Source organism: Simochromis diagramma, unplaced genomic scaffold, assembly GCF_900408965.1.
Source record: "Simochromis diagramma unplaced genomic scaffold, fSimDia1.1 OVJJ01000371.1, whole genome shotgun sequence".
In the NCBI taxonomy this organism is placed as follows: Eukaryota; Metazoa; Chordata; class Actinopteri; order Cichliformes; family Cichlidae; genus Simochromis; species Simochromis diagramma.
The window spans coordinates 2,162,664-2,169,321 of NW_024386920.1; positions in this window are offsets into that span (position 1 = coordinate 2,162,664).

Sequence of the window (6,658 nt, forward strand, 5' to 3'; positions counted from 1 at the left end):
CAACAGACAAATGGAGACAGACAATCCAGTTAGCTTTGATTTACTACAGTATCATTACTATTAAGTTTATCTGGTTAGTCAGCTGACACTGAGGCAGTCCCAAGCCCAATAAATGCAGAGGGTTGCATCAGGAAACACATCTGGTGTAAATTCTTTGTCAAGCATCCAGATCATTAAAAAAGAGCGTTTCACACCGGGTCCAGGTTAGCAATGACCACTTCTGTTGAATTCTATTCTATTCTATTCTATTCTGATGCTGTTGGCTGATGCTATTTGCTAACAAGGTGAAAACTATAGTGCTGCTGGCTGAAGATGAAGGCAGAGGAAAGGGCGAGGGCATGGTTGGAGTAAGCGAGAATGAAGGTAAGACAGGTGTATGATCGTGGGAATAGGGATTAAATGTAGAAAGTATGACTGTTAAAGGGAGAGAGAGTTTAATGATAAGATGGAGAGACCAAGTGGACAGGAAGGAAGGAAGAACAATGGAGATTGGAGATTGATTCAAGCTGTTCTACCATAATGTAGGTAAGAGGAGGAACGGAGTACAGGTAATCTTGGAGATGAAGAGATTGTCGGGTAGGGTCCCAAGTCGGAAGCTGGAAGCTGAATCAGTTTGAAGAGAAAGAGGAATTCTGTAGTAAGTTGGATGAAGTTTGCAAGAATATCCTCAGGGGGAAGGAGTGGTGATTGGAGCAGATTTCCATTGACATGTAGATGAAGGGAACAATGGTGAAAAGGAGTTGTAGGGTTAGTATGGTATTAAGGAAAGAAATGTGGAAGGAGTGGTGGTAGCAGTAGTAAAATAGATCGACTACACGTAATGCAGAAGGTGCAGTCTGATAAAGATAGGAGACTGCAAGGTGGTGTCAGGGGAGAATGTAGCTAGGCAGTATCGGATGTCTGTAGGATGAACTTTAAGGAAATTAAGAAGAGGAAGCAAGTGAAAGATGTGTTAAATATATTAGATGTACAGAGCTGGAGAAAGTACACAGGGATAAACCCAATGAACTCCATGAAGAAATGGGAAAGAGTTATGAGGTGCAACTGTACAATATACAAGATGCTTAGATTTCTGTTGGGAGTGAGCAAGAGGAAAGGGATTAGAAATGAATAAATCAGAGGTGTAGCTCAGGTTGAGTGATTTGGAGACAAAGTTAGAGAAAGGACATTTTTTGCTTGGCAGAGGAATATTTGGGGAACTTACTGAGATGGAGGCAGACGATCCCCCCGAAAAGGAACATCTGAAAGGCGAAGATGATGTCAGTAGTGCCAAGAGTCCACCTATGACATATTGCTGATAACAAGAAAAGTGCTAGCTCTACCATTATAAATATTACAAAAGGTTCAGTTGCTAGTGTAGACAGCAGTGGACTCAGTGGATTCTTGGTTACAGTAATGTTCATCAAGAATTCTGTATTTGGCTTTGTAGAAATCAAATGAATCGAACTGAAGTTTCATTTGTATTTTCTTATCTACCATGCCAAAACTAAGCCCTGTGACAGAATAGCAACCTGTCCGGAGTGTTCGTGCCTGGCACCATTACCAACCAGTCTCCCCAAATCGCTGTTTGGGGTAATTGGTTAAGAAAATGGTTGGAAAAACTGTATATTATATGCATCATGGCACATAAATTAACTACTAATGGTTCTATAATTTCTACTACGGTGGCAGTGCTATGCAGCAAATCTCATACTTTGCACAGACTTCATGCACCTTGATAAAAAAAAATGTGGTCAGTAATTGCTATAACTGCTTTTATCTGAGCCAAAGTGCAAATGGCTCTTCTGGGATATCTTAGGAGGTGGACAGCATCAGACCACAAAGGTTTCTTTGTTTTGCAGAAAACGCTTTACCACTGATCTTGTTTCTTTATCAAGAAATTCATTTTGTTAGCATCTACAGTTTGTCATGTGTTGCTCTTAAAGGTCATCTCTACCAGACTAGTTGACATAAAATGGACCGAAAGACAGCACGTGGCTCAGACGGAATGTCTTGAATAAGAGACACACTCTGTAAACAGGGTCTGCATGTCTGCGTGTCTTTGGACACGCAGACATGCAGAATGTTCCGCAGACAGATGAACAGGACCGTGCAAGGCTGTGAAATCAGTCAGTGCTCACTACAGCTGTGACTTGAGACATTTAAAGGGTAGTTTCTTATCTCACCCTGTGCATGCACACGCACACACTGACTTCAATCCAATGCCTGATTGAACTTTTTCTTTGTATGTTACACAGAGAAGGGCATGGCAGACACTTTCACATATACACAAATGCTTCCCTTTTCAACCACTTCACACACCCACCCACAATAATGCAATATTCATGACACGTGGGGCCATACACATGAAAACTTGTGTAGATTCAGAACTGAAACTATGCATAAGCATTCTTTTTCGTGGACTGCATGACGATCCTTTATAAGTCTCGAAAAATATGAAAATGCAAACCTGGTTTCCGCTTCCATTTTAAGCAATGAGTGGGCTGAACACTCACATGTCATTATCTGCACATAAAATCCCCGTTTGCACCACAGCTCATCAGACATGTTTTGTTTTATGGTACATTAAAATGTCAGTGAATCAACAGCAAGGAAGAAGTGTCTTTAACTCAACTTAAAGAAGTCCAGTTGCTTTTCTTTCCAAGCTCCTTAGATTTTGTTGTGTTGAGTAATTGTTGTGGAAAGTAAAAATCACAATGATTTATTAGTCGCTAAAATGTAATCAGAGTTTGCAAATTGATGTCATGACACATTGTTCACATTGTTCTCCCACACATAAGCTACATTTATAAATTAAAAGTATCTGTACTCGTATTGACAGCATTGTCTTTTGTGTTTAATCAGCATCAGTGTGTTACTAAAATGTGCAGTATCACACAGCACTGGTGCACACTAAATTATTTCCAATAAAGGATGGGAAATAGTAGTTTTGTTTTATGGTGCATTGAAATGTGCAGCTTGCATTCCTTCTTTGAAAAACGTGTGTGTGTGTGTGTGTGTGTCAGAGGTGTGTCTTGGGCCTTCACAATTTTTACCACAGATTCTTGCTTTATGAATGCCAGCTTTGTATGTGGGGACATGGTGAGTGCACGGTCATTGTGCATGCACACTGCACCCTTGAAATTTCTAATATTCAGATAAGGCTAGAGCAGGGTAAGAGTGTCAAACACGAGAACGCCAGAGAAAAACAGGTCCCATTCTGCAGACTGGATCACCCTGAAAACTGAAGGTGGAAGAGAAGGGCACGATTCTTTGGACTTTCCCCTTTATTTTGCATTAACAAGCACTGTGCTGTTGTGAAGAATTACTTATGTCATTATGTGGTTCTCAGAATTATCAATTATAATAGATCTGAGAACCCACCATGTCATTGGACAACATCATTGTTTACATTTATACTTGTGTGCCAATCTGTCTGCATTGGTTTACAATCACATGAGAAACAAACGAGCTCATGTTGGACTTCAGGCTGATAACACTTTATATAGTTACTGATCAGGCATAACATTATGAACACTTACAGGTGAGTAGCATAACACTGCTGATCTCTTCATTGTGGTCATGGGAGCCTAAGATTCATGCATGTGGAGATCGAGGGCTGGCCTTTGTGGTCCGATCCAACAGATGATTACAAAATGTAGCTGAAATTGTCAAAAAATGTAATGAGCCTCAGTTTGTTGTGTTTGGGGCTGCATTGCCACAGACCAGTCAGGGTGCTCATGATGACCTCTGCCCACCACCGAAAGCGCCAACAATGAGCATGTGAGCAACAAAACTGAACCAAATGCTCTTCTGCAGACGTTGGTTGTAACCAATGTTCCCTCTAAACTGCGCAATTGCGCACTGCTGGCACGGTCTCTGCGCACAGAAAATCTGCATTGCGCACAAAAAAAACATCTAACCTGAATTGAAATTAAAATGAATACTTTAACAATTCTGTTTTGCAGTGTTAGTCAGTGAGTGACTGGCTGGTCCGTATGGGATTACAACGATGCCACCTTATCCCGCAGTCCAATAATGCGATTCACATTCGTATATACGCAGCTAAGCGTTGACAGACTATGACAGCGTCCTTATGTGCCGACACCAGTGTTTTAGCTAGCAAAGCGGCTGATGTGGAGTGGAGCCACGTTAATGATAATTTGTACAACCATTGAAGATGTGAGCAGGACAGACGGAACAATTGACGGAAAAAGTGTGGACTTTATACCAGTTTTTAAATTGTGTTGATGGGCCACGTAAAACCAGAGTTATAATAAATATATTTGCAATGTTTGGTTTTCTTCCTGAATACTAAGCCATGCTTAAATGGCTTTTATCTAATGATTGGCTCATTAGATATTTGTATTAACAAACAAAGTGATGTATGTGGCTGAGTTTAACACTCCCGATCTTGAGGCTCGATCTTGCAACGGGAACACACCAGCCATGGTATATTAATATTCCACTTCTGAGTACTCAGTATGAGCTCAACCTGTGGGTACTTAGTGAGGTGAGTATGTCAACAAAGACTGCTAAGAGACAAGACATCTGCCAACTGACACAACGGCATCTTTTCAAATATTTCAGCTACAGCAGGTGTCTCCAGGAAAACATTTTTTCCATTATAGGCACACAGACACACACAATCACAATATCAGCTACGGTCTTGAGGCCGGTAAAAGTCTGAGAGAACTGAATGGAGGGTGGGGAGAAATGCAGTCCTGTGTATAAGAGCACCACCCATATATGAGTCATCAGTTGCAGCGAACAGTGGAGCATTTTCCATCTGCATCTTCCTCTCTGTCTCTGTCTCACAATGCCTCACTCCAGCACACATAAACACAACACAGTGACAGTATATGCAGTTTGTACTTTTATTTACTTTGTCTCTCGACTCAATTCTTGCCATAACCAAATGAATCAATTTTAGAGATAAAAAGCAAACACAAAACAAACAAAATAAGAATAATGAAACAAAAAAGAAGTGTTTGCTTTGCAGGTGTGTGTGTTTGTGCTCTTGTGCATCGACACCATATATCACTCTGGGGATGTATGTAAGGTCTCAGCTTTAACACACTTGTTAAGATAAGTCCCCAGAGTTTAACATCTCGACTGAGTGTTTCGTCTTCTCTCACCTGTGTTTATACACTAATCATTAGTTATTATTCTCCAAAATGTTGATTCTGTTCATCTGGACATAGCGTTTTGTGGGAGAAACGTTTCGTCACTCATCCAAGTGACTTCTTCAGTCTCAGCTGACTGCAGGTTTTTCCAATCTTATAAACAGTACATTTGCATAATGACTGAAACCAGCCCACTGAAGGAACAATGGGCTGGGAGGTCAGTTCCTTAATCTTAATTATGCAAATTCTCATGGCCATTGATCAGTGGGTTTTGGTCAGTGGTTGTTGATCAATGGTCATGAGAATTTGCATAATTAAGATTACGGAACTGACCTCCCAGCCCATTGTTCCTTCAGTGGGCTGGTTTCAGTCATTATGCAAATGTACTGTTTATAAGATTGGAAAAACCTGCAGTCAGCTGAGACTGAAGAAGTCACTTGGATGAGTGACGAAACGTTTCTCCCACAAAACGCTACGTCCAGATGAACAGAATCACCTCACTGAAATGAGCAAATAACTGACAGACTGACAGCAAGAACAGACACCGAAGAAACAAATTCTTGTTAAATCTACAAGATCACGTCCACCGATCTTCCTGGATGCTAAAACAATTAAAAAAGAACACAACTGCTTTGTCAAGCAGAATATTGTCTTCAGGTGACGTCACAGGTATCAGTATCAGCAAACTCAGGGCCAACTTTTCTCCACATTTTCACAGACTTTTAAAGAGGAATCATCTGCATCTCCCACTATAGTTAAAATACGTGCTGCACAGCCACCCCTTCTTCCCCCCGGTACAGCTGCTCACATTTTCATATAGCTGAAGGTTTGAGGGCAGCCTGGCCGAGCCTTCTGCATGTGGTCAAAACAAGAAATGGAGCAGAACAGTGAACAGGGTGTAATTGATGATGTCCCAGCATGATGTCCATGGGCATGGATGGGATGATAGTGGATATGTCACCATGATTCATTATTTATCAATGTCCTTATTGTTTTCTCCTGGGTTTTCTGTGTGAAATGTGTGAAGCAGACTCAGGTGTGCAAAAGCTCCACTGTCATTAATCTGACAACACTGTGTTGCAACGAGCAACTGTCAGATAAACATGCCAGCGTTAATCAGAATGAATTGATCCCTCGGAGGCATGCGGCTCAGATGGAATTCGGTACTGGCTGTCCACTGCTTGCTTTCCATCCCTACTCCGCAGTGTGTCATAATTTATGTTGGCAGCTTGCAGCGTTTCTGAAAGAATGTCCTTTGACTCGACAAAACAAATTCACAACGTTTTGGTTAGTCACATCAATTCTATGTTCACAAAAGAAACAAACAGCTTTCTGAAGAAGAAACCAGCTTCCCGCTGCGACACGCAGAGGAGATTTAGTTGTATTATGGGTCTGCTCTGCTTTGTATGTGCAGGGTACAATGAAATCAATAGATCATCAAGGCGAGGGAAAGATACCTCCAATGTCAGACAGCCTGTCTCAGTCGCAGGTCACAGACGCTTGAACAAAAATCTAAAGGCACCTAAAATAGATTGGACAAAAACAGTTAAGCA